Here is a 27,352-nt window from a genome sequence, read left to right as displayed (position 1 = left end):
TGAATACAAATGCACACCACACTTTTCAGAATACTATGTATCATTTTCTTTTCACTTCACAAATAATTGCTTTGTGTTGTTCTATCGCATAAAATCCCAATAAAATACATTAGATCGCTCACACCAGGTCTAAAATTGTGGGCAGGGAAGGGGACGGGCCGCTAGGCAAGTCTCATTCTTCATTTTCTACGGCTGCACAATGGGGTAACAGGACACCAGTTTTCATGATTGGTGGGGGTCCCAATGGGCAGACCCCACGACCAGCTAGTTATCCCCTATCCTTTTGATAGGGAATAACTTACAAAAACTTGGTACAACCCCTTTAAGGATCAGTAAAGCACAGGATGTACATAGTGATTTTCCTGTACTGAGGCTCGTGTCAATGATAATAACTTCAGTGTACAGTCAGGTCCATAAATATTGGGACATCGTCACAATTCTAACATTTTTGGCTCTATACACCACCACAATGGATTTGAAATGAAACGAACAAGATGTGCTTTAACTGCAGACTGTCAGCTTTAATTTGAGGGTATTTACAGCCAAATCAGGTGAACGGTGTAGGAATTACAACAGTTTGCATATGTGCCTCCCACTTGTTAAGGGACCAAAAATAATGGGACAATTGGTTTCTCAGCTGTTCCATGGCCAAGTGTGTGTTATTCCCTCAGTATCCCAATTACAATGAGCAGATAAAAGGCCCAGAGTTCATTTCAAGTGTGCTATTTGCATTTGGAATCTGTTGCTCTCAACTCTCAAGATGAGCTGTCACTGTCAGTGAAGCAAGCCATCATTAGGCTGAAAAAACACAACAAACTGATGGGTTTGTTGTGTTTTTTCAGCCTAATGATGGCTTGCTTCACTGATAGTGACAGCTCATCTTGAGAGTTGAGAGCAACAGATTCCAAATGCAAATAGCGAGCAAAAACATTTGGCGTGGTCAAAACAACTGTTTGGAAAGACATTAGGCGTGGTCAAAACAACTGTTTGGAAAATTCTAAAAAAGAAGGAACGCATCGGTGAGCTCAGCAACACCAAAAGCCCCGGAAGACCACGGAAATTAACTGTGGTGGATGACCGAAGAATTCTTTCCCTGGTGAAGAAAACACCCTTCACAACAGTTGGCCAGATCAAGAACACTCTCCAGGAAGTAGGTGTATGTGTGTCAAAGTCAACAATCATGAGAAGACTTCACCAGAGTGAATACAGAGGGTTCACCACAAGATGTATACCATTGGTGAGCCTCAAAAACAGGAAGGCCAGATTAGAGTTTGCCAAACGACATCTAAATAAAGCCTTCACAGTTCTGGAACAACATCCTATGGACAGATGAGACCAAGATCAACTTGTACCAGAGTGATGGGAAGAGAAGAGTATGGAGAAGGAAAGGAACTGCTCATGATCCTAAGCATACCGCCTCATCAGTGAAGCATGGTGGTGGTAGTGTCATGGCGTGGGCATGTATGGCTGCCAATGGAACTGGTTCTCCTGTATTTATTGATGATGTGACTGCTGACAAAAGCAGCAGGATGAATTCTGAAGTGTTTCGGGCAATATTATCTGCTCATATTCAGCCAAATGCTTCAGAACTCATTGGACGGCGCTTCACAGTGCAGATGGACAATGCCCCAAAGCATACTGCAAAAGCAACCAAAGAGTTTTTTAAGGGAAAGAAGTAGAATGTTATGCAATGGCCAAGTCAATCACCTGACCTGAATCCGATTGAGCATGCATTTCACTTGCTGAAGACAAAACTGAAGGGAAAATGCCGCAAGAAGAAGCAGGAACTGAAGACAGTGGCAATAGAGGCCTGGCAGAGCATCACCAGGGATGAAACCCAGCATCTGGTGATGTCTATGCGTTCCAGACTTCAGGCTGTAATTGACTGCAAAGTATTTGCAACCAAGTATTAAAAAGTAAAAGTTTGATTTATGATTATTATTCTGTCTCATTACTTTTGGTCCCTTAAAAAGTGGGAGGCACATATGCAAACTGTTCATATCCTCAAATTAAAGCTGACAGTCTGCAGTTAAAGCACATCTTGTTCGTTTCATTTCAAATCCATTGTGGTGGTGTATAGAGCCAAAAATGTTAGAATTGTGTCGATGTCCCAATATTTATGGACGTGACTGTATGTCGCAGATTGTCATATTTTCCTTATATAGAGGCATATATAATACTTAAATTTCTATATGAAGGTGATCGGGGACCCAGCTGCGGAGTCTGTGTTTATGATGCTGCATTTGATATTGATAATGCAACTGTTCTGTATATAGCTATAGTTTGTGCTGCGCTATTCTGGTGACTGTATACACAGAGGACGGATTACAGGATCTCTCTATATAATACACATAGATAAGCAGCAGCATCTGCTCAGTGTTGGTTTATACTGGGCCCGTTCTGTTTATAATAATACAAAATGGAGGATCTGAAGAGGCAGAGAACATTAATAGAAATAACCAATGACCCTCCAAGCCGGCCCCCACCCAAAAGAGGATCATTACATCAGCAGCTTCACATAATCTCTTGGTAGTTTGGCTCAATGTATCAGTCTGGAGTCAAGGCTCAAAAGCTCAGATTTACTAAGACAGGCTAAAGTTAGTGCATTTTTAGTCTTACCTATTGGCTTACTTTGGGAAAGATATCTGTGCCAGAATTTTGGCACACATTGTTGCATCCTAAAGTGGCACTGTGCAATGTGCCGCCCCTAGGGCCGATTGGAGTCCCAATGTGTAGAAAATGCAGAGTGGTGATGTGGCCTTACTAGTTCTGTGTGTCACGGTGCTCCTACCTGGATACCGTTGATCCCCAGAGTTAGGCTCTGTAGCATTCAAAGAAGAGGGTCATAGTTGGTGGTGAATAAGCCAATTCCAGACTTGACAAAGTTCAACTGTTTTACTTGAATAAACTTGCATCCAGATAATATTTGATCTTTCTCTGGCTCCAGCCGGTTTTGGGGTAGACTGGCAGGTGAAATTGAACACTCTACTTTCTCTTTCTCTGCTGTGCTAACCTCTGGCTTTAGTCTGACATTGAGTGAATACAACTTGGATTTTTTGGAGTGCTTTCTTCTCCTTGTACACTTATTGGCTTTAGTCTGGTTACTGGACTTTCTAGAGGTTCTGGTACCGTTGAGTGGGGTGCCTTTGGTAGTTGACCCTCTCATAATACATGACTGCAAGGAGTCATAGTGCTCTTTAAGCTGCTTCCCTGGGCTTCTGCTGCAGGGGGGAAAGATGCCCCCTCACTGCGCCTTGTTATCTCCTCTCCTTCCAACTCTCAACTCCACTATAACTTTCTGCATCCATTCCCTTGGTTGGTAGCAGGACTAGCCCACTTCTGCCCAAAAGTGGGAGAATGGAATGGTAAGTTTCATTCTATCTAAAGATACTCTCTGCCATATACACTGCCCCCTGTTGGACAAATATTATATGTAATATATTACATAAGTTACGTAGCAATATTATTAAGGCACAATATAGAAGGACCTTGAATAAAATACACAGATGACATTATTTCTTAGCCATTAGAGACCGTAGCAGGGTGTAGGAATGGTAGTGCCCGCTCTGGGGTACTACATAACCCCTTATTAAAACCAAGCCTGCTTGTGCTTAGGGTTACGTGCTAATGTCCCCTTTTAAGTTTTAGGGTTAAGTGCCAAGGTCCCATAACTGAATAGAAGCTGAGATTGCTGCCTTCTAAAAATTAAAGAACTCTCTAGTCTTAAAGGTTATACCAATATTAGGCGTTCACTTATTACTCCAAAATCCGTACAACATGGCCAGGGTCGTATCTGGAGCGTGGGTGTGTCATTACTCTGTAATTCCACCACTATACAATGAAGGCCTGCAAATAGAAGGGTTGTTTCATCCTGTTCTCCATTCACTGCATCAAGGTCTAATTATGCTTTACGCCTCATCACCTTGACGTCCTGGTAGTTTTTCATTTTTCTTTGAGGTACAGCATAGTGCTTTAAGGAACCTAGAACCAGGAGAAGGAACCAGCCCACCATCCTTAGCTCCCGTGAGCGCTAAGCCTCTCTAATAAATAGCTTAACTCACATATATTTGGCAGCAGTGTTACCCTTTTAAATATTAAGGCACCGTTGCTGCTCATAGCAATGTTATTGCTTACAGCAATGGTACCACTTGTGGCTGTATGTCATGGTCCTCCTGTGTAGCAACAGCACATGATCCCAAAGACACAGGACATACTGGCTCCTTCCCCTCCCAAGTCTGTGGGGAGAAAATGGTTAAGGGCATATGCGAACACAATACCTAGGCCTTCTAAACTGACACAGGGCAAAATTACCATTTAATACTTTTGAGTCCTCAGAGGCAGTCCACAACAGCAATGGAGCGAGGGGTAGCTACTGGCTCGAACTGGCTCACAGGGGTGCAGGTGAATCCCCTGGTGGGGTGGTCCCCTTGTCTTCCACCTCCTGCAAAAGTGGCACATGATACAGTAGACTTACTACACTATAGATAGGCAGCTTACAGTACCTTAACCAACCTAGGTTTATATAAAAAAACTGGGTACATTATTTAACAAACTACCCAGTTTATTATTATAGACACATTCATGTGGCTGAGATGACTTAAAGGTACAGAGGCAGGACAGCCAGTATCCTCCTTTCCCAGGGACCTGCCTTCTCAAAGTTGCTGCAAGGACCCCATAATCAATCATATTGTAGCATTTTGCTGTTGTCTGCTGCTGTGTTAGTAGACAGCAGCAAGTCCATTTAAAAAGTGCAGGAAAAATCACATTGTTGCTCCAAACAAGAGTCCATATAATGAGTAAAAATACTACTTTAACAATGCAAAAACTTTGAAAACTTAGTGCGAAAATATCACAGTTGAGGTCACAAAGAGCTCAGGTACTTGTTTGAGTCCATTCTTTGGGTGCTGGCTTATAACGTTGCAAAACCATAATACATAGTGCAAAAAGAATTGTGCAAGTCATTTGTAATCCACATGATATAGCAAAAAATATATTTGTAATCCAAATGAGGTAGTGCAATGTGATTTAGAGGGGAGCAAGCAATTCCCACGGTAGGTAGGGTTCCCACTTAACCTGAGAAGGGGGAAAAGGATGTTTGGCGCCAACGTGCGCAACCTGGAGACATTTATTGGATGATGGATGGAGTCCTTGAAGTTCAGGCACAGAAGGGATGAAGGAAAAAGGGTCAAAATATGAACTCAAAACAGGGGCCAATGTGTCTCACCCATCAGATGCAGTCCACGTTGTGGCTCCAGTAGTCTCCGCACCTAAATATTCATCCTGAAGAACTCCAAATAACGGGCAGTTGGCTTACCCTTTTTGGCCAGTTGGGACCTCCGCAAGGTCAGTTCAGAGTCTCTGGAGGTAGAGATAGAGTCTGGCACTTGTGAAGGAGGATCAGCAATCAGACTTGGTTCTGTAGAAGCAGTGATCTCCGCAACTGGCATCAGGACTCAGATTTGAGGCTGGAGAAAGGCATCCTCCAAGCGCTGATGCTCTTTGACCCACTTAGATTGAGGGAGTACGACATAGGGACATTGAGGGCAAGGTCTGTATAGACAATCTGTCCCTGTTTTCTGCTAAAATAACGATGAGATCATAGCATAGCAGCTGGATGTGTGATTAATTTCTTTTCTTTTTTGTATATGTATAGACAATCTGTCCCTGGATCATCACTCCTTCCATTCGGCCAGGTAATTTTAATTAGCAAGGTATTTTGCATGAGGGTTTAAATGAACCTACCATGCTCTCAGTTGGAGTTCCTGAGGGCTTAAGGTAAGGTGAGCTTTGACAACTGTTCACATGGTGCGGTGCTGCACAAGGGTCACTGTGCTGTTTTTCTGGCGGGTTGGTGGGGCCCAGTGCTAGGTTTAGCATAGTCGGGCAGCAGGGGTGCTGTTTGACTGCTGGTTCCCGCCACCTGCCGGATAGGCGCCACAGTGTCGGTGGTCGCCGTGCAGCACCGCACCAATTTTAGAGTAGGACCCACTCATAAAGGCAACCTTGGCGTGGTGAGTGGGCTTATGCCTTTTGATCAAAATGTACACTAATGCCTCATTTAGCATGTAGCATAGGAGGCGGTACACATGCGCTATTTAGTGCTGTTTTCTGCTAAAATAGCAGGGATGAGATCATAGCATAGCAGCTGGATGTGCGATAAATTTTTCTTTTTTTTTTGTATATGTATAGACAAGTTGCCGAGTACATTCATCCCCAGGACCACAGGGCAATTGTCATCTTCCGGTACCTGGATCACAACTACCCCTTGTCGTGGGAGTTCAGTATCTCCAATCTGTAAAGTAGGCTCCAAATAGCCTCGTATAGTTACCAGTTGACCGTTGGTAGCTATGATGTGGAGCCAAGATTCCGGGGGTTGTGTCAGCTGGGCTCTGCTCCAGCATTCTTCAAATGCTAATTGACGGATGGTAGTCACTTGAGATCCACTGTCAATCAAAGCAGGAAACATCAATCCATTGATGCTAACAACGGGCTGGGTGCCCACATATCTAGGCATAAAGGCTGGATCTTTGGGACCTAGTATTATTCCTCCCAAGGGAGCAGTGCTTGGCCTCAGGGGATACTGGTTTAACGCCCAGCAGTCCATTTTGGTGTGTCCACAACAATGCCGGCATACAAGCTTCCTGGTCTCTTGATACCTGGGCTCTGACAGTCGGCTGACGATCTTCTAGTGTACCAGGTGTAGGCCGGTCTCTTGGTATAGGAGTCCCTCTCATGGCCTTGGGCTGCTGTTCTAGTTATCCCAACTGCTTCCTCATTCTCTCCACATTCTTGGCTAGGAGGGAGACGAGCAGTGAGGGCGGTGACGGCATCTGAGGTGGATGCCTGAGCCTCATGCTCAGCTATCTGGCTGTGGGCAGCAGGTCAAAGGATGGGCAACACCTTCCTCTCTTGAAGGGGGGGGGGGTTCAGATTGGTGACTTTCCCCCAGTTAGCCAATAGTAAGTTCCTTAAAGGATAACTGTCGTATTTTTTTTGGAGTATTGGATTGTGGTGATTAATATCACCTTGGTGGCCCTATTTCAACTTTTCACTGTGTATTCAATTGCCTTTCAAAAGTTCATTAATATCCTGAATCAAAATGATATCGGTCTGAGCTTCACCTATGAAACTCAGACAGAACAAATTACGTTCCTCGATGTGGTTGTGAGAAAAACCTGAGGGGACCCTAAGCACGTCGGTACATTGGAAACCGACAGCTACTAACAGCATCCTTCACTGGCATAGTCACCATCCCACTGCCGTGAAGAGGGGTATCCCAGGGGACAGTATCTGCGGGTTCGCAGAAATTGTTCCTCCGGGGGTAATTTTAACTCAGAATCTAAAATTTTTTAAAATAGACTGGCACAGAGAGGTTACCCACTGAACCTTCTGAAGGAGTCTTTTCAATTTGCTGAGTCTAGGAAGAGGGAGGACCTTCTGATACCAAAGTCCAGGGACGAGACAGACGAGGGTCTGATACACCTGATTTCCACTTTTGACTCTGGTAACAGAGAAGTAGTATCTATTCTGAGAACGTACTAGCCAATACTCACGATGGACCCGGATCTAGCACAGGTGATTAAGGAATATCCCCAAGTTACCTACCGAAAAGGCAGGAGCTTACGGGATCGACTAGTTCATAGTCACTATGAGGGTCCTAAAAGAGAGGGCACTTGGCTAGACCGTAAGCCTTTAGGTGTCTTTAAATGTGGATCCTGCAAAGCCTGTAATTTCATTAACACCTCAAAGACAGTAACTTGTTCCGTTACACAACGTCCCTTTTCTATCCGGGACTATGTGAATTGCAAAACGAAAGGTGTAGTATACATTTGTCAATGTACATGTCCTATGGACTATATAGGCAAAACTAAAAGAGAACTTCGAAGAAGGTTTTGCGAGCATATTAATGATTTAAAGAAATCAAAAGACACGCCTGTGGCTCACCATTTTAATGACTATCATATGGGTGATGTGGGTTCGGCACGCTTTTCTGTTTTAGAGGTGGTCCCTCTTCCTCAAAGGAGGGGCGACTAGGACAAGAAGATCCCCCAAAAAGGAACAGCATGGATCTATCGATTCCAGTCCCAGTCCCCCCTTGGGCTCAATGAAAGATTAAATTTCACATGTTTTATCTGAATCCCTGGTCCATTTAATATATATCTCGATTCAGTAATTTTTTTATGTGGCCCTTTGCCTGGCAATATAGATGCGTGAAGCATCCTGTAATTAGCGAACAAATATCAGTTTGCCATATCCTTTACAATTTGGTATCCTCTCCCCCTCTCTTGTTGTTACCAAGGAGGTGACCCAAGTGTATGTTATCCTTTTGCGATCATCCATTATAACGATGGGAGACATTTGTTAGTGCATGTCCTATTATTTCCCTGGCCTTTTTCAATTGCGAATGCTAAAACATGGACTTTATCTACGATCCTTACCTCGTTAATAAGACCATGGTCAAATAATGATTATATTATCGCTACGCTATCCTTGGCATCTTTGAATGCAATCTGAGTTTCAGTATGCGTTCCACCATAAAACCGGAAGTGATGTACAAGAACTTCCGGTCTCTGGGTTTGACGCACATGAACAACATGCGTTTCACGGTGCGTTTCACGTCACCGGAAGTTACCCAGAAAGGAAAGCGTGCGCTTCAAAGTTCGGTCCGAATACCGGAAGTAGTTCTCTGGCGTCCCGACGTCAGGTCTGGGCAAGCGCACCAGTTCGAATAAATAGCGCGACTGCGGCCAGGCATACTATGGCTCAAGCAATTTGGTTTTGGGATTGTATCATTTGTCCACATGTAAGTAGGCTTTTCTCTCTGATTGGATATACCTTGGCTTCCTATGAATAGATACCTTCTCTAGATGATGCCGTTTTTTTTACTGATTGAATATATATATCCTCTCCAGGTACCCACAGTAGGACAGCCTTATTTCTGGTGGTCAACAAAACCATCTATATCCTGCTTTGAGCTAAGTATCATATCTTTATATCTATGACTGTTTTGAGATCACCCCCTGATGAGCCTAGAAAGTTCTAGGTGAAACGCGTCGGGATCTCTTTTCCCTATTTGGAGTGCCTCAGTGGTACCCATTCGTTGGGATAACCATTGACACTCGTTATTGAATTATATTCCCCTTTCTAGGGTTTAACAAGGACTGGATAGTATTAGGTTCAGGGACAGGGAACCTCCACCATCAGGGGGTCGCCCTGGGCTAAGAAGTCTGTAGGGCAACTAGGGTGAGATTTGTCAATGTCTACCCATGCCCTCTCCACAAGACCTTGGTCTCCTCCTCGAACCCCCTTCTTCTATCCTGTCACTATGAATGTTTTCATGGGGGTTATGACTCCCCTGTAAGAAATTCAAGTATTTGCATGTCCTTTTGCACATTGTAGTGGTACATATATACCTATACTCTTTCTAATATAATAAAGGTAATTTTAAAAGTCACTTTCTTTAGTTAATTAAATCCCTGTATTCAATTACCCCTTAGGCTACTTTCACACTACCGTTCAGAGCGGGTCCGTCTGATGTCTGCACAGACGGATCCGCTCCTATAATGCAGACGTTTGTATCCGTTCAGAACGGATCCGTCTGCATTATAGTTTAAAAAAAATTCTAAGTCTGAAAGTAGCCTGAACGGATCCGTCCAGACTTTACATTGAAAGTCAATGGGGGACGGATCCGTTTGAAGATTGAGCCATATTGTGTCATCTTCAAACGGATCCGTCCCCATTGACTTACATTGTAAGTCTGGACAGATCCGCTTGCCTCCGCACGGCCAGGCGGACACCCGAACACTGCAAGCAGCGTTCAGGTGTCCGCTTGCTGAGCGGAGCGGAGGCTGAACGCTGCCAGACTGATGCATTCTGAGCGGATCCGCGTCCACTCAGAATGCATTAGGGCAGTACGGATGCGTTCGGGGGCCGCTTGTGAGCTCCGTGAAAGTAGCCTTAATTCCACATTTTTGTAGCCTTAATTCCACATTTTTGTTTCCTGTACTGCCTACTTTTACCTGTGCTTAAAATAGGGTTGTTAGGCATGGTCCGTCTATCTGTTGATAGACGGAGCACGCAGAAGCAAGCTGCGTGCAGGGTCACATTACTGACAGCCAGGGACTGTAAGTAAATGATTAAAGCCAGGTCCTCCCCAGCAGCTGATAACAGTGCCTGGGCTGTGTGCACTTCTCCCTGTCCCTGCGCTTGGCAGATGCTCCCTCACTCAGCAGAGCTGGAGAATGCAGAGTTGGAGCAGCGCACACCAGGGAAGGGAGATCTGCCATCTGCTCAGTGTATAAATGAAAGCAACATGTGGTAAGAGGACCCCTTTGTGCTGCAGGAGATTAACCCTTTAGGGGGGAGGGCTCTGGTTACTGACATTATTGGGGGGCTATTGTTACTGGCTAGTGCATGTGAAGAGCTCAATGCATTGTGGGTAGTGAGGGCAGTCAGTATTAGCCTCAGGGTGAGGGCAGTGGCGGCCATCTTAACTGAATAGTGAAATTGCAGTTTTATGCAGACTGGTTGCTAAGGGCTGAATCTTATTAAATATGGGGTAAGTCAGTCTAATAGTAACTGATTCTGGAATATCATGTTATTAGTAACTACATATATGAAAATTGAAATTAGGGTCTAAATGTGACAGTTATTCTTTAAAATCCAAGAACAGAGTATCTGGGTGCTGAGCTGACAGCATCTTTTGCTGATGTTTGAGGGATTCATCCAGGAAACCTTCAATAAACTGTTCTCTGAGGGTTTGATCCTGTACCTCAGCCTCAAGGGGATCTATGTGAATAAAAGCCTGCAGAGCTTCTTGCAGGGACAGGGAAAAGTCTCTCAAAGTCTCCTTTGACTGCTGTCACTTTCCAAAGAAGCATATCTTAAGCTCGGAGGCAGTCCTAGTCTCAAAAGTGGTACTGAGTCGGTCTAGGATCTGCTCATTTGTTCTTTGCTGTGGCCAAGGCAAGGACTTGACCTCCTGAAGCGCATCTAGCTGTAACTGACCAATTAGGATTTCCACCAGCTAGCTAGGTCAGCAAGAGGTTATTCTCTTTCTCTGATATGCTAACCTTTGGCTTCAGTCTGGTTACTGGACTTTCTAGTTTTTCTGGTACCATTGAGTGGGGTAATTTTGACTCTTGACCCTCTCATAATACTCAGTCTATGAACTGCAAGGAGTTTGGTGCTCTACAAGCTGCTTCCTGGGACTCCTGCTGCAGGGGGGGATAATGCACCCTCACTGCGCCTTATTATCTCCTCTCCTTCCAACTCTCAACACCACTATAGCTTGGTAGGAAGCAGGACTAGCCCACTTCTGCCCAAAGGGGGAGGTATGTGTGAGGTACAAGGTATAAATTACAGCATGTACCTCATATATCAGTCCACTGCTGTATATACTATATATCTGTACCCACTGCATCTATTCTACCACATTCCTTTGATGGGTAAACATGGCGCCCACTCGCTCATGCAGCAGACACCATGGCTGGCTGGTCTCCGCTGTTTCAAATAGCAGAGACCCGTGGCTAATGGCCTCTACCGGCAATAATGCCGATCGTGGTCATTGAAGTCTTTAGATGCCGTGATCAAGTGTGATCATGGCACCTAAAAGATCAAAAACCCAGAAGCTCGCGCTTCCCGGGCTTCTTACTGGTATCCTCTGCGGCCTATGAGAATGCCGGTAATTGGTTTTGTAGCCTCAAACATGAGCTACAATACCATAAAAAAGTTTTTAAAAAAATATGTAAAAAAAAATGTAATATTCCGTAGAATATTTCCGTAGGATAAACAAATAAATACATAAATAACAAAAAATATAAACATCATGGGCACCATTGTGTCCAAAAACGCCCATACTATTAAAATATAAAAATATTTTTCCAATACGGTGAATGGTCAAAATGGCTGATTCACCATTTTTTCATTGCTTCTCTTACCCAAAAAAAAAATGTAATAAAATGTGATTAAAAAGTCACACACACTCCAATATGGTATCAATAAAAACTACAGTTCGCTCTGCAAAAAATGAGCCCCCTCACACAGCTCAGTAGATATAACTATAAAAAAAAGTTATGTGGGTCAGAATATGATGATGTAAAAAAATATATATTTTTCAAAGTTTTAATTTATTTTTACACTATTTAGACATAAAAAATTTATATATATGTGGTATCGTTGTAATCGTACTGACCCAGAGAATGAAGGGCACGGGTCAGTTTTGCCGCAAAGGGAACGCTGTAGGAACAAAACCTGTAGGAAGAATTGCTTTTTTTTTTCCAATTCCACCCCATTCAGAATTTCTTTTACCACTTCCCACTACATTGTATGCCATATTAACCACCTCAGCATCCCTAGCCTAAACACCCTTAATGACCAGACCACTTTTTACAATTCTGCACTACACTACTTTCACGGTTTATTGCTCGGTCATGCAACTTACCACCCAAATGAATTTTACCTCCTTTTCTTCTCACTAATAGAGCTTTCATTTGGTGGTATTTCATTGCTGCTGACATTTTTACTTTTTTTGTTATTAATCGAAATTTAACGAAATTCTTGCAAAAAAAGTCATTTTTCACTTTCAGTTGTAAATTTTTTTTTAAAAAACGACATTCATATATAAATTTTTCTCTAAATTTATTGTTCTACATGTCTTTGATAAAAAAAAAATGTTTGGGTAAAAGTTAGAGCGTTTACAAACTATGGTACAAAAATGTGAATTTCCGCTTTTTGAAGCAGCTCTGACTTTCTGAGCACCTGTCATGTTTCCTGAGGTTCTACAATGCCCAGACAGTAGAAAAACCCCACAAATAACCCCATTTCGGAAAGTAGACACCCTAAGGTATTCGCTGATAGGCATAGTGAGTTCATAGAACTTTTTATTTTTTGTCACAAGTTAGCGGAAAATGCTGATTTTATTCTTTTTTTCCATACAAAGTCTCATATTCCACTAACTTGTGACAAAAATACCTTGGAGTGTCTTCTTTCCAAAATGGGGTCACTTGTGGGGTAGTTATACTGCCCTGGCATTTTAGGGGCCCTAATGTGTGGGAAGTAGTTTGAAATCAAAATATGTAAAAAATGCCCTGTGAAATCCTAAAGGTGCTCTTTGGAATGTGGGCCCCTTTGCCCACGTAGGCTGCAAAAAAGTGTCACACATCTGGTATCGCCGTACTCAGGAGAAGTTGGGCAATGTGTTTTGGGGTGTCATTTTACATATACCCATGCTGGGTGAGAGAAATATCTCGGCAAAAGACAACTTTTCCCATTTTTTTATACAAAGTTGGCATTTGACCAAGATATTTATCTCACCCAGCATGGGTATATGTAAAATGATACCCCAAAACACATTTCCTAACTTCTCCTGAGTACAGGGATACCAGATGTGTGACACTTTTTTGCAGCCTAGATGCGCAAAGGGGCCCAAATTCCTTTTAGGAGGGCATTTTTAGACATTTGGATCCCAGACTTCTTCTCACGCTTTAGGGCCCCTAAAATGCCAGGGCAGTATAAATACCCCACATGTGACCCCATTTTGGAAAGAAGACACCCCAAGGTATTCAATGAGGGGCATGGCGAGTTCATAGAATTTTTTTTTTTTTGGCACAAGTTAGCGGAAATTGATTTTTTTTTGTTTTTTCTCACAAAGTCTCCCTTTCCGCTAACTTGTGACAAAAAATAAAATTTTACATGAACTCCCCATGCCCTTCACAAAATACCTTGAGGTGTCTTCTTTCCAAAATGGGGTCACATGTGGGGTATTTATACTGCCCTGGCATTTTAGGGGCCCTAAAGCGTGAGACGAAGTCTGGAATCTAAATGTCAAAAAAAAATTTACGCATTTGGATTCTGTGAGGGGTATGGTGAGTTCATGTGAGATTTTATTTTTTGTCACAAGTTAGTGGAATATGAGACTTTGTAAGAAAAAAAATTAAAATATCAATTGCCGCTAATTTGTGCCAAAAAAATGTCTGAATGGAGCCTTACGGGGGGGTGATCAGGGAGTCTATATGGGGTGATCACCACCTTTTCATTGATCACCCCCCTGTCATTGATCACCCCCCTGTAAGTCTCCATTCAGAGGTCCGTATGTGTTTTGCGGATCCACAGATCCATGGATCGGATCCGCAAAACACATACGGACATCTGAATGGAGCCTTACAGGGGGGTGATCAATGACAGGGGGGTGATCAGGGAGTCTATATGGGGTGATCACCCCCCTGTAAGGCTCCATTCAGAGGTCCGTATGTGTTTTTCGGATCCGCAAAACACATACGGACGTCTGAATGGAGCCTTACAGGTGGGTGATCAATGACAGGGGGGTGATCAATGACAGGGGGGTGATCAGGGAGTCTATATGGGGTGATCACCCCCCTGTAAGGCTTCATTCAAAGGTCCGTATGTGTTTTGCGGATCCACGGATCCATGGATCGGATCCGCAAAACACATACGGACGTCTGAATGGAGCCTTACAGGGGGGTGATCAATGACAGGGGGGTGATCAGGGAGTCTATATGGGGTGATCCCGCCCTGTAAGGCTCCATTCAGATGTCCGTATGTGTTTTGCGGATCCGATCCATGTATCCGTGGATCCGCAAAACACATACGGACCTCTGAATGGAGCCAGCCTTACAAGGGGGTGATCAATGACAGGGGGGTGATCAGGGAGTCTATATGGGATGATCACCACCCTGTCATTGATCACCCCCCTGTAAGTCTCCATTCAGAGGTCCGTATGTGTTTTGCGGATCCACGGATCCATGGATCGGATCCGCAAAACACATACGGACGTCTGAATGGAGCCTTACAGGTGGGTGATCAATGACAGGGGGGTGATCAATGACGGGAGGGGTGATCAATGAGTCTATATGGGGTGATCACCCCCCTGTCATTGATCACCCCCCTGTAAGGCTCCATTGAGACTTCCGTATGTGTTTTGCGGATCCGATCCATGTATCCGTGGATCCGTAAAACACATACGGACATCTGAATGGAGCCTTACAGGGGGGTGATCAATGACAGAGGGGTGATCAGGGAGTCTATATGGGGTGATCAGGGGTTAATAAAGGGTTAATAAGTGACAGGGGGGGGGGGGTAGTGTAGTGTGGTGCTTGGTGCTACTTATTACAGAGCTGCCTGTGTCCTCTGGTGGTCGATCCAAGCAAAAGGGACCACCAGAGGACCAGGTAGCAGGTATATTAGACGCTGTTATCAAAACAGCGTCTAATATACCTGTTAGGGGTTAAAAAAAATCGCATCTACAGCCTGCCAGCGAATGATCGCCGCTGGCAGGCTGCAGATCCAATCGCTTACCTGCCGATCCTGTGAATGCGCGCGTTCACAGGAAATCTCGCGTCTCGCGAGATGACGCACGGATGCGTCCAGGAGGAATGAATCGACTGCCGCCAGGACGCATCCGTGCGTTAGGCGGTCGGTAAGCAGTTAAATGGTGGCATTAGAAAGTACAACTTGTCCTGCAAAAAATAAGCCCTCATATGGATATGTGAACGGAAAAATAAAAAAAGTTATGGCTCAAGGAAGATAGGGAAGGAAAATGAAAATGCAAAAAAATAACTAAAAACTGTATACTAAGGGTTAACACAGCATGTAGCTCTGGGTGCAGCCATGACAGGTACAGCACAGAGCAAACAGTCACCAGACAACACCCATAGTGGATCAATGTTGGTGAGGCCATTATAAAGGAAAAACAGATTCCTGATCAGACAGATCTGTCATGGGCCACGTTCTCCATTCATTTCCACTGTCATGTGGTGTGCGACATTGCGTCACAGTGTGTCAGTGCATCCAAGTTCATCTCCAATTATATCACTGAGGCATAAGACAGGAACCTTCTGTGATCGGAATTTCACATTCCTGAAATATCGGAACTTTCCAGACTCTCTGGCCATGCCGACCTTATCTCAGTATACTTGAGAATTGCTGTATTGGACGTCACCCTCCCAACTCCTCCAAACACGGACAAACATTTGAAAAATGTTCTGTAGAAGAAAACCGAATATGGGAAACAGACAAAATCCTGGAAAGAGGCAGCAGCATAAAGAGCAACTCCACCTCCAATACCATGTGACAGCTTACATCCAGATATCATCACTGTATATTCAGAGGAACTGTGGCTATCCTCTGCCATACTCAAGTCATGTGCAGAGCTGCACTCTCAGTTCTGTTCTACTGTTACATGATGTTCTATACTCCAGACACATCCAGAGCTGTACTCACAATTCTGTATCACTCCAGTCACAATCCTAAGGGTCTACTACTAAAATAAGCCATAGAAACTGGTCACTTATTTTCACATAAAAAATTTTTTAGCAGCAGTTTTTCCTAAATGATTGTGTGAACCATGTTTATTTAACACTACTTTTTTTCCCTAGATGTTGTCAAAGTGCCAGAAGAAAATGGCAAAACCTTCAGCATGCTCCTTTTCAAAATACGCCAGAGACCTTATAAAATGCCACCTGATGAAACAAAAAAAGAATACTTGCGTGTCCTTCATTTCATATTTGCCATAGATTTTCAGCTAAGATCTGGAACTGGAGTTACCGCAAAAAACACACCTGAAAACGCAGGTACTAAAAACGCATAAGTGCACAAAAACACCATAAAAAAACCTATGTGTGATCCCACCCTAATGGCTTCCTATCAGCTCTGGGCTGCGGGACCTGTACTGTACTGCTTCCTTCCAACTGTCCCGGATCCGACTGGACAGTCTTGCATTTCGACAGCTGTTCTGATGAGACCTTGTTAGCGGATGCAAATAAGGGGGCACATGGTGTCATGACCCCCCACTATTTACATGTGCAAGTGTTATATTTATCAGTATTATCAGATGTGAATGGAGCAGTCTGAAGTTAACATAGAAACATAGAAACATAGAATGTGTCGGCAGATAAGAACCATTTGGCCCATCTAGTCTGCCCAATATACTGAATACTATGGATAGCCCCCGGCCCTATCTTATATGAAGGATGGCCTTATGCCTATCCCATGCCTGCTTAAACCCCTTCACTGTATTTGCAGCTACCACTTCTGCAGGAAGGCTATTCCATGCATCCACTACTCTCTCAGTAAAGTAATACTTCCTTATATTACTTTTAAACCTTTGCCCCTCTAATTTAAAACTGTGTCCTCTTGTGGTAGTTTTTCTTCTTTTAAATATGCTCTCTTCCTTTACCGAGTTGATTCCCTTTATGTATTTAAAAGTTTCTATCATATCCCCTCTGTCTCTTCTTTCTTCCAAGCTATACATATTAAGGTCCTTTAACCTTTCCTGGTAAGTTTTATCCTGCAATCCATGTACTAGTTTAGTAGCTCTTCTCTGAACTCTCTCTAGAGTATCTATATCCTTCTGGAGATATGGCCTCCAGTACTGCGCACAATACTCCAAGTGAGGTCTCACCAGTGTTCTGTACAGCGGCATAAGCACTTCACTCTTTCTACTGCTTATACCTCTCCCCCCTCCCTTATACCAAGTTCTCATGAAGGTGAAAGAACAGCTTGATTGGAGACAGTCAGTCTCATGGATACCTATAAAAGAGAAGACATGTCAGTTGCTGCGCACTCACGTAACTGGCAGCAAAGAATCCGGACCTGCACCTGAAAGAAGAAATGGAAGAATTACTCAAACAATTGATTACAAAAGCTGAAACTTACGGTGGAGAAGCTTGGCACAGACGATGCCTCCAGGAAGATTTCTTGATCCACGATTCATTCATCTGGTCTGTGCTGTCTCTTCATCTGGGAGCGCAGAGCCGGCACCTAGAAGTGACATCATCGCGTCGCACACTTTCAACGATGCTCCGGCTTCTTCTCCGCCTACAAAAAGAACCAGAAAGGAAAAAATAAGTTATTCTCCTCCCCAATTAGCTGTAAAACACAGAAATACCAATTTCACTGCGTCACGCAACTCGAGGAGTAAAGAGAAGAAACTAAATACTCACCAACGGTCGCCATCTCCAACAGCTAGAACATATTCAACTGTCAATCAAGCTACAGCACCTAGAAACACACAGGATGGTGAGAATTACATTACACCAACACCAATTAGCGACAATAATTTGCAGGACACTAATCAATCAATTAGACATATTTCTTTGAATGCTGACACCTTTTGTACTGATAGGCCCCTTTCAAACGGGCGAGTATTCCGCTTGGATGCGATGCGTGTGTTGAACGCATTGCAACTGCACTGAATACCGACCCATTCATTTCTATGGGGCTGTTCACATGAGCGGTGATTTTCACGCATCACTTGTGCGTTGCGTGAAAATCGCAGCATGCTCTATATTCTGCGTTTTTCCCGTTCATAGAAGTGAATGGGGTTGCGTGAAAATCGCAAGCATCCGCAAGCAAGTGCGGATGAGGTGTGATTTTCACGCACGGTTGCTAGGAGACGATTGGGATGGAGACCCGATCATTATTATTTTCCCTTATAACATGGTTATAAGGGAAAATAATAGCATTCTGAATACAGAATGCATAGTAAAATAGCGCTGGAGGGGTTAAAAAAATTATTATAATAATTTAACTCACCTTAGTCCACTTGATCGCGATGCCCGGCATCTCCTTCTGTCTCCTTTACTGAACAGGACCTGTGGTGAGCATTCATTATAGGTCAAGGACCTGTGGTGACGTCACTCCGGTCATCACATGATCTATCACATGATCTTTTACCATGGTGATGGATCATGTGATGACCTGAGTGACGTCACCACAGGTCCTTGACCTGTAATGAATGCTCACCACAGGTCCTGTTCAGTAAAGGAGACAGAAGGAGATCCCGGGCATCGCGATTAAGTGGACTAAGGTGAGTTAAAAAATTTGTTTTATTTTTTTAACCCCTCCAGCGATGTTTTACTAAGCATTCCATATTCAGAATGCTATTATTTTCCCTTATAACTATGTTATAAGGGGAAATAATACAATCTACAGAACACCTAACCCAAGCCCGAACTTCTGTGAAGAAGTTCGAGTTTGGGTACCAAACATGCGCGATTTTTCTCACACGAGTGCAAAACGCATTACAATATTTTGCACTCGCGCTGAAAAATTGCGGGTGTTCCCGTAATGCACCCGCACATTTTCCCGCAATGCCCGTGTGAAAGAGGCCATAAGGTTCAGTTATTCAAAGATTTCATTTATTTTATTTCTCAAAATTAAAACACTCAAAATACAAATTCTGTCTGGTCTTCACCAGGCAGAGATTTAGCGGTGGAGTGTCCCAATGTAAACGCAAACAAATCAGACAATATTTGTACTACGGAAAATTTGGGATTTCAGAAGGACAAATGTTTAATCCCATCTTTGGAGGCTGGCTGTGGGATAAAAGAAACATCTTTAAAAGAAACTATGCCCTGCCAGATATCCCCACTGGGTTACCATTCGTCACTTAAAACAAAAGAAAAAAATTGTAAAAGATAATACATTGACATTTTTTCTCTCCTCCCTTCTTCAAAAGAAACAGTAAAATTAGATAAAAAAGAAGAGGAAGAGAGAAAAAGAAACCAACAAAAAACTTTTTTAAACTGGCTTCAAGCGTTTTGCATATACGCAGCAGTAATGGGTGAGAAAGTGAAAATTGGTACCTGGAATTTTGCTTTCCATGAGTCCGAAGGCAGCACATGAAGGGTTAAGTCTGTCCCATTCTCGCCCTAGGACCGCCCACCTAGATAATACAAACCAGGTAATTAGTTACTTAGGTTATATATATCTCCCCCTCTCCCAACCTCCGATGTGTTTTAAAAAATAGATTCAGACCAAATTGCAGTAAAAATAATTTTATTAGGGAGGGTAAGCATGTGCTGCCTTCGGACTCATGGAGAGCAAAATTCCAGGTACTAATTTTCACTTTCCCCTGACGTCCTCGGCAGCACATGAAGGGATTTGCATAAATAATAAAGGGAGGGAACTAATGCAAGACTGCACTCAAAACCCCAGTGCCGAAGGCTGAGCTCTTAGCATCCATGTCCAGCCAGTAATGTTTCACGAAGGTTGATGGAATGGACCAAGATGCTGCTCTACAAATGTCTTCCAGGGACACATGTGCTTGTTCCGCCCAGGATGCCGCTGTAGCCCTAGTACAATGGGCTCTAATAGGAAATGGAGGAGACACGCCTTCCATGATGTAAGCTTCCATAATGAAAGATTTTATCCATCTTGCCAATGAAATCTTAGACGCTTTGTGACCTTTATTCGGCCCAGAGTATAAAAGGAACAAATTTTCCTCTATCCTGAATTCTTCAGTTCTCTGCAGATAGATCTCTACTGCTCTTTTAACGTCCAAAGTGTGTAGACGTGACTGTTCCTCATCCTAAGGATCTGGGAAAAATATAGGAAGGAACGCTTCTCTGTTGACATTGATGGAGGAAGGTACTTTGGGCAAAAAGGGAGGTAGTGCGCATAGAAGAACCCCGTCCGGAAGAATCCTTAAGTAAGGTGATCTAGCAGATAAAGCCTGCAATTCCCTGAGTCTTTTAGCCGTAGTGATGGCAATGAGGAAGAAGACCTTGCAGGAGAGCCATTTCAGTTCCACATCCAATAAAGGTTCAAAGGGAGGTTCAGTCAATCTTCTCAGGACTAGTGATAAATCCCAAACAGGCATAGGATGTATGAGAACCGGTCTTAGTTTTTTTACGGCTTTAAAGAAGCGATTTATTAAAGGATGATTTCCATACTTGCTTTTATAGCTGTCATATGTACTTTTAATGTATTCGGGGTCAAACCCTTCTGAAATATATCCTGAAGGAACTGAAGAATAGCGGGAACCGTAATATTCGGACAATTAGTTTCCAACATCCAAGATGTAAACTTCCTCCATATTTTCTCATATTTTATATTGGTAGAAAATTTACTGGAGGAAAGCAAAGTATTGATGACCGGGCCGGAGAGACCCTTGCCCTCTAATCTGGACCTCTCAGTCTCTAAGCTGTGAGATGAAGTCTCTTTAGATTCTGATGATACAGGCTGTTCTGTAAGAGTAGATCGGGGTGAGAAGGAAGTTTCCAGTAGACTCCTGTAACGGATCCGCTTCCGTTAATGGACGCTTCCTAGCTTGCGCCGAGGTTTACAAGCACCGCACTGGACACCAAAAGCACCGCAGACTCCACAACCGCCGTAGCTTAACTGGAGCCGCGCCGTCTTCCTTCCACCCTGAATGAACCTCCAGCATTCAGGACCGTGTGGGAAAGATCTCTCCTCCAGGGAATATGCAGAGCATAGCAATCCCCAGCGTGATACAGCAATTCCCTCCAATAACGAGACAAGGCTGCGTTTTGAAGGGTTAAAACAGGAACTGAACTCTTTATTGAGGGCTACCCGCCCGTATTTATGCAGGTCCCCACAATGCATCATGGTTTCCTCCTCTCTGCCTGGAGACACCCGAAGTGCAATTCAATTATCTCCCAGGACAAAGGGAGATCACCAATACACATGTGGGAACAATAGGAGAGGAATCCCCACCCGAATACACAAAATCCTCCCTTCTGTCTGGGATATAATTATGGATTAACATAACTATCACAGACAGTAAAAATACAGTTTTTAAACATACACTGTAACTTTAAAACCATACATTCCATCTCCATAAAAATTACATATTTAAACTCTGCATACATCAAACATAAACACTTCCAAAAATCACACAAATCCCTCCAGCGGATCAAAAGTTTAGTGGAAGTCCTTTATGACCGACCGCAAGCACAATTTCCTGCCCAAAACAGTTCCATAGATTTGGGCTGTGCGGTCGGTCAATTCCATGCAGAAAAACGACTAAGTCCCATCTTCGAACGGAGCTGAAAGTTCAGTATGGCAGAAGGTAAGGGTCAGCGGCGTTCGTGTATCCGCGCATCCGATTCCAGCTCCACAGAATCCCCAGCATACACCGCTGACCGCGTTCGGTCCCACCAACAGTCCAGACATGCGGCACAGTTCTGTCACTGTTAATGAAGGGCAACATGTCCCGGGGCCATAGTCGTAGGGCAGGAGGCTAGCCATAAGTCCTCTACAATGCCCAGTGGCAAATGGCAGTTTGTCACAACTCCTCTCGACAATTGGAGTAGAAGTGAGAAACAAGGCCTTCGCGGCCAGAAGGGAGTGATCAATATCGCTTGAGGCCTCTCCAGTTGAATTTTCTATAGGACCTTCAGAATGAGAGGGACAGGCGGAAAGATGTAAACGTACTGGTCCTTCCAGCTTATTGAGAAAGCATCTATCGCTGTTGGTTTGTGGAATTTGTTCAGTGAGCAGAACATGGGTAGTTTTCTGTTCTGTCTGGAAGCCATCAGATCCAATGTTGGTGTCCCCCACCTGGCTGTAATCTGTAGAAAGTAATTCGGATTTAGTTCCCACTCTGATTGCCTGATTCTCTTCCGGCTCAGAAGATCCGCTTGTATATTCAAAGAGCCTTTGATATGCACTGCTCTCAAATTTTGTAGGTACAGTTCTGCCCATGCAAATATCTTCTTGCATAATGAGAGGAGGGGAAGGCTCCTTGTGCCTCCCTGCTTGTTTATATAAAACACCTCGGGGAGATTGTCCGATTGTACCTTGACCGACTGGCCTTTTAGATCCGTCTGGAAATGTTGTAATGCCAGCTTTATCGCCTTCAATTCCCTGAAATTCGAGGATAGTTGCCGTTCTGCGTAGGACCATGCACCTTGAACCCATTTGTTTTGAAGATGGGCTCCCCAGCCCAGGGCAGACGCATCTGTGGTAATAATTACTGGAGGTGTAAACAGGAAGGATTTGCCTTTGGATAAATTCCTCTCTTTCAACCACCATTTTAGATCCGCAATTGTGGATGGTCTCAACTTGATTCGAGCTGCAAGACTGCGACCGTGTTTCCAGACCCGTAACAGGTCCTGTTGTAATTCTCGGATATGGATCCGCGCGCCCACGGCACTGCATCTATTACCGAAGTCATATGACCCAGTGTTTTTATTACTCTGCGAACTATAGTGTCATGCCCCACTCTGACGATGTGCGGAGGTCGGCCAGGATTGCAGCACGAGTTTAGTATTTGTTTTGGTGCCGTGCTGGATCCACCTCCCATCAGGTGCACTGGGTGGAGTCATTAGTTTAAATGATCTCCAGCTAAGTGCTCTGAGCGGATTATACTGATCATTTTGGTCTGGGAAGTTTGGAGGGAAGGTTGGCTGTCAGTTCCTGCTCTCAGAAGATAAGTGTCATTTCTTGTTTGGTTGTTTGTGTCATCTATCCCATCCAGGTTCTGTGCGAGCAGGCTGCTCCTATCTCCCCACTTCACCATCTCAGGGAGTTTAGAGTTTTCTCAGTCCAGGCTGGAGGACACAGCACACCTACCTTCAAGGTCTGTCTGCGGGCTGAGCAGTGCAGGGAAAGAGGTCAGGGATAAACTAGGAGGTGACCCTTCCCCTGTCTCTCGTCCAGAGCCTAGTTGGTGTGTCATCTTTTATACTGAGTGCACGTCCGCCATGACATATAGGCCTTTTGCAAGCAATTAACATCCTTACTTCTGATGTTACTGTAGTTATCTTGGAGGGGGGAAGATAAAGGGTCATAGTGCACGTGTTTTTCCGGAACCCCAAAAATATTTTCGACATTGATGGTAGAATGTCGGATTTCTCCCAATTGATCAGGAAGCCTAAGGTATGAAGAAGATTGATGACTCTCTGGAGATGTGAATTCAGCAAGTCTCTGGTAGGTGCCACTATCAGCCAGTCATCTAGATACGGGAACACTTGCAAGGCTTGAAGCCGCAGGCTTGCTACAGCAATAATCGATATCTTCGTAAAGACCCTGGGTGCAGAGGAGAGGCCGAAGGGCAGAGCTCTGAATTATAGATGTTTTATTTTTCCCCCTGTGACAATAGCTATTCTCAGGAACCGTCTTGATGATCTTTTATCGGGATGTGAAGATACGCATCTCTCAAGTCTAAGGATGCCATGAAGTGTCCTTCCTGAAGCAGGGACGTGATTGACCTTATGTTCTCCATCTTGAAATGTATCTTTCTGATGTAACGATTCACATAACGGAGGTCTATAATCAGTCGCCACTTTCCTTCTGATTTGGGGACTGGAAACACCCGGGAATATACTCCTGTTCCTTCTTGATGTTTTGGCACAGGCTCTAATGCACCTTTTTGAAGAAATTCCTCTACCAGACTTATGACACGGGGATCTTCTCTTTGATTTAGAAGGAAACGGTCTCTCGGATGGTGAACAAATTCCAGCGAGTATCCTACTCTCACAATCTCCAGAGCCCAACTGTCTGAGGTAATCTCCTGCCAGGCTGCGTAAAACTGAGTAAGGCGAGCCCCTACTCTTCGGCTTCTGGCGTCAGAAATCTTCCTTGCTGGATTTTACCTACGGTCTCTTTTTGCCTTTATCGGATGAACTGCCAAAGAATCTACGGTCAGATCTTCCTCTGCCCGAGCATCCACGAAAGTCTGATCTTTGAAAACGCTGTCTTCTATAAGGACGAAATCCCCTTGACTGGACTCTACGCTTTGATAGAGGAAAATCCAGAGCCTTATCTTCCTTATTAGCTTCGAGAAGACTATCCAGCTGAGAGCCAAATAATCTGCCAGGTTCAAACGGAAGAGAACATAGATTATTCTTGGAGGAGATATCACCAGACCATAACTTCAACCAGATCGACCTTCTAATGGTGCTTGAGAGTGCCATATTCTTTGCTAGGCCTCTTAAAGTATCGACCGGGAAGTCGCAAGGTTGGCAGCTGCTGAAGTAACTCATCTCTAGGGATGCTGTTTTCAATATCCCTTCCGAGTTGACTTAACTATACTCTTAGAGCGCGAGCTACAGGAACTGCAGCCATAGAGACTTTTTTAAGAGAGGCTAAATAGGTGTGGAGTCTCTTTAGAAGGTTGTCTGCCTTCTTGTCCATCGGATCCTTCAGTAATGTGGAATCGTCAGATGGAAAAAAGGACCTTTTAGCCAGTCTAGCCACAGCAGGATCAACCCTGGAAGGTGCTTCCCATGTCTCCGATTCCGCCGGGTCTATTTTATACATGGCTCTGAACCTTCTGCCTTAATCCAACTTTCTCATAGGATGTTTCCATCCCTTCTGGATAATGGATTCTAGTACCGGATGACTGGGAAATACGCAAGCTTTTTTCCTCGGAAAATAAAATAAACTTCCTTCATCCTGATCAGCCGACGTCTCCTTTTTGGATTCAATTATGTGTTTTACATCTTTAATGAGACAGTTGATATCCTCTTTTCTAAATTAAAAAAATTATCTTCAGTGGCTAGTTCAGTTTCTGAGTTAGAGTCTGAGAAAATTTCGCCTTCTCAGCGTGAGTACCCCTCCGCTGATGTAGATGGGCTAGGATCAGCTCGCTTCTTTTTATGAGTCTTACGTTTCTTGGATTGAGACAAAACTGACTACGTTTCTTAGTATTTTCTTCAGACACGACTTCAGGTTGAGTACAGTCTGCACAGATATTGGAAGTGTAATTATCAGGAAGAGGCTTAATGCAAGAGATGCACAGGGACTGCTTCTTCTTCCGTCTCTTTAAACGTCTGGGTGAGGATTCTGGAGAATGTGAAGACACCTCTAATACACAGATCCCACAGTAATCATCACGGTGATCATCAGGGAGAGGCTGGTCGCAGGATTGACAGTCTGTGCCTGTGCTTTCTTGCTCTCTTTCCCCCTTTACTAGAATGGCTGGACATCTGTAGGGAGGACATGAATACATATAATTATATTATACATAATTATATCCTAAATGCTTCAACTGTAAGCCAGGGTAAGAGAACAACCTGGCCCAGGAGAAATACCTTGTGGATGAAGAGCTCGGCTGCCAAGGCACCAGGGCAGCCGAACATACACACATACCGCTTAAATATTAGAATTTGCCGCAAAAAACGTGAGGGAGGGCGCTCGCTGATGATGTCAGACGCAGAGCGCTGCATTCCACTCTGCGTTCCATTGCCTGCCTGAGCCGCCATTGAAGTGCAGCGATGTGCGGCAGAACTACTCCCTCGGGCAGCATGGCTAGCGGGCGGTACGCCGAACAGAGCAGCGCCAAGGAGCCCCCATGGCAAGCTGGACTCTGAGCCTTAAGCCTGGGACACCCCCACGGCATGAGGGCTCCAACGATCCGATGGGCCTGTCCTTTTCAGAATGAGGACAAATAAAAAAACACATTGGAGGTTGGGAGAGGGGGGGATATATATAACCTAAGTAACTAATTACCTTGTTTGTAATATCTAGGTGGGCGCTCCTAGGGCGAGAATGGGACGGACTTAACCCTTCATGTGCTGCCAAGGAAGTCAGGGGAAACATCCGATACACTGTAGCGGATTATTTCATCATCTAGATAGTATACTAGAAGCATATAAAAACTTCGGAGGTAATGCATGGATCTATAATGAGTCCTACTGACAAAAATTGGCAGTATACCCGGAACTAAATTGGGGGTCCAACGACGTGGGCCTTTGGATTAACCTCATGTTACCTCAAAGGTCCAATCTTTCAAAAAAGGGGTTTGCTTCGCCTTCAACGAGTCAATATGCAGATGGCAAGCAAACACGACTGCACTTTTTGCACCGGTAATTACCCAGCGACAAAATTTTTAAAAAACATGGTCAACATTACACAAACAAAACAGAATCCAATAGAGAAGGTGACACCATTGATACTACCAAGACTCATCCACTATTTAAAAATATACCCAGACAAAACGAAAGCTCAAATATTAATTGAGGGTTTTACGAACAGGTTTTATGTACCCACTTTTGTTGGTTCTGGTCGTTCCTTGATTAAAAACGTAAAATTTGTAAATAAAAAAAGCTGTTCAAGAAAAAACTGTTCAAGAGAACAGGGTAGCTGGCCCTTTTTTACAGCCCCCTTTCATTAACTTTAGAATTTCGCCTCTTGGTTTAGTACCAAAAAAGGAGGTTAATAGCTACCGCCTAATACATAATTTATCATACCCAAAAGATAATTCTCTAAATGACCTAATTGATAAAAATGCTTCAACAGTACATTATGCATCGTTTGATCAAGCGCTATCCTTACTTAACAAAGCAGGTAGAAATGCGCTTATGGCAAAAACGGACGTTAAATCTGCCTTCAGATTGTTACCTATTAACCCAACTGGTTATAATTCACTAGGCTTCCAATTCGAAGGTAAATTTTATTCTGACAAAGCACTTCATATGGGTTTTTCCCTAAAAAAACTAGAACCATACCTTTACCTCTAGAATTTTTACAAAAATTTGTTGAATACCTACCAGCCATTTGCTCATCTCCTTATGAGACGTGCCTTTTTAAAACGGCCTTTCTACTTTCCTTTTTCTGTGCACTTTGCATTAGTGAATTTACAGCT

The 27,352-nt window shown here is 43.8% G+C and overlaps 2 long non-coding RNA genes across 3 annotated transcripts in view; one reads left to right on the top strand and one right to left on the bottom strand.

Annotated features, from left to right (window-relative positions):
- The window catches only part of LOC121001159, a 23,401-nt gene extending 5,085 nt beyond the window's left edge, over positions 1-18,316 (top strand). Inside the window, exons 3-5 of the long non-coding RNA XR_005778995.1 lie at positions 5,356-5,364; positions 9,170-9,175; positions 18,143-18,316. This is a non-coding gene — a long non-coding RNA (uncharacterized LOC121001159). The remainder of the gene's footprint in view (positions 1-5,355; positions 5,365-9,169; positions 9,176-18,142) is intronic.
- LOC121001154 lies at positions 17,491-27,352 on the bottom strand. 2 transcript variants are annotated; one of them, XR_005778994.1, is made up of 4 exons: positions 27,258-27,352; positions 17,961-18,018; positions 17,674-17,835; positions 17,491-17,547 (listed from the first exon to the last, which is right to left on the bottom strand). It is a non-coding gene; the product is annotated as an uncharacterized LOC121001154 (long non-coding RNA). The 2 variants fall into 2 exon arrangements; XR_005778993.1 differs by having other exon boundaries at positions 17,516-17,616.

The sequence above is a fragment of the Bufo bufo genome, chromosome 1 (genome assembly GCF_905171765.1).
Source record: "Bufo bufo chromosome 1, aBufBuf1.1, whole genome shotgun sequence".
NCBI classification, from domain to species: Eukaryota; Metazoa; Chordata; class Amphibia; order Anura; family Bufonidae; genus Bufo; species Bufo bufo.
The sequence above is the reverse complement of the archived record's forward strand: the minus strand, read 5'-3'. Positions and strand labels throughout refer to the sequence as shown.